Raw genomic sequence first — 938 nt, 5'->3', positions numbered from 1 at the left:
CTGAGTTTAGAAGGTTTCGGTAGATCCTGTTGTGATGGGGTTTAATAGATCCGGTTTTAAAGGTTTATAATATATCCTGATGAAAGTTCAAGTCGATTAGGATTCTGAAGGTTTTTTTTCTCTTTCAAATTTTAATGGAAGCTCATGAATGGGAGAGGCAAGGAACAGTGACATTGCCCTAACAAGCAGGATAATAGAAACTGACCATATATACATATGATTAGCGCCCAAGCCACTCTCCACCCAAACTAGGACCAAGGACGTTTAAAACGTTTAAAGGACACTCATGAATGGAAAAGGAAAGGGACAGTGACATTGCCCTAACAAGCAGGAAAATACCTTAGAGACTGACCATATATACTGTACATATGATCAGCGCCCAAGCCCCCTCTCCACCCAAGTAAAGGCCAAGGAGGTTTAAACGTTTAAAGGCCACTCATGAATGGCAGAGGCAAGGGACAGTGACATTGCGCTATCAAGCTGGGCAATGCCCTAGAGCCTGATCATATATACATATGATAAGCGCCTAAACCCCTCTCCATCCAAGCTAGGACCCGGGATGCCCAGGCAATGGGTGCTGACGACTCAGTGGATACACCTACAGGCTCCATCAAACACCCCATTCTTTGCTTAATAGGACGGTGAGGTTGCAGCGACCAGAGGAACTAACGAGCTTGAGCAGGACTCGAACCCCAGGCTGGCGTCCACCAATAGGGACGTTGTGTGCTTCATAGTTGTTGACTTAAAAGACGATTTATAAGTTATTAAAAGATTCGCTTACTAGATACAAATTTGAAGGGAATTTTCAATAGATTAAAATTTACGCGGCATCAATAGTTCCACATTTAAGGAGTTTTAATAGATCCAGATTCAAGGGATTTAAATAGATCCAGATTTAAAGAGTTTAAATAGACAGATTAAAGGGGCCTTGATAAATT

The sequence above is a fragment of the Palaemon carinicauda genome, chromosome 3 (genome assembly GCF_036898095.1).
Source record: "Palaemon carinicauda isolate YSFRI2023 chromosome 3, ASM3689809v2, whole genome shotgun sequence".
In the NCBI taxonomy this organism is placed as follows: domain Eukaryota; kingdom Metazoa; phylum Arthropoda; class Malacostraca; order Decapoda; family Palaemonidae; genus Palaemon; species Palaemon carinicauda.
Note: the sequence above shows the minus strand (reverse complement) of the source record.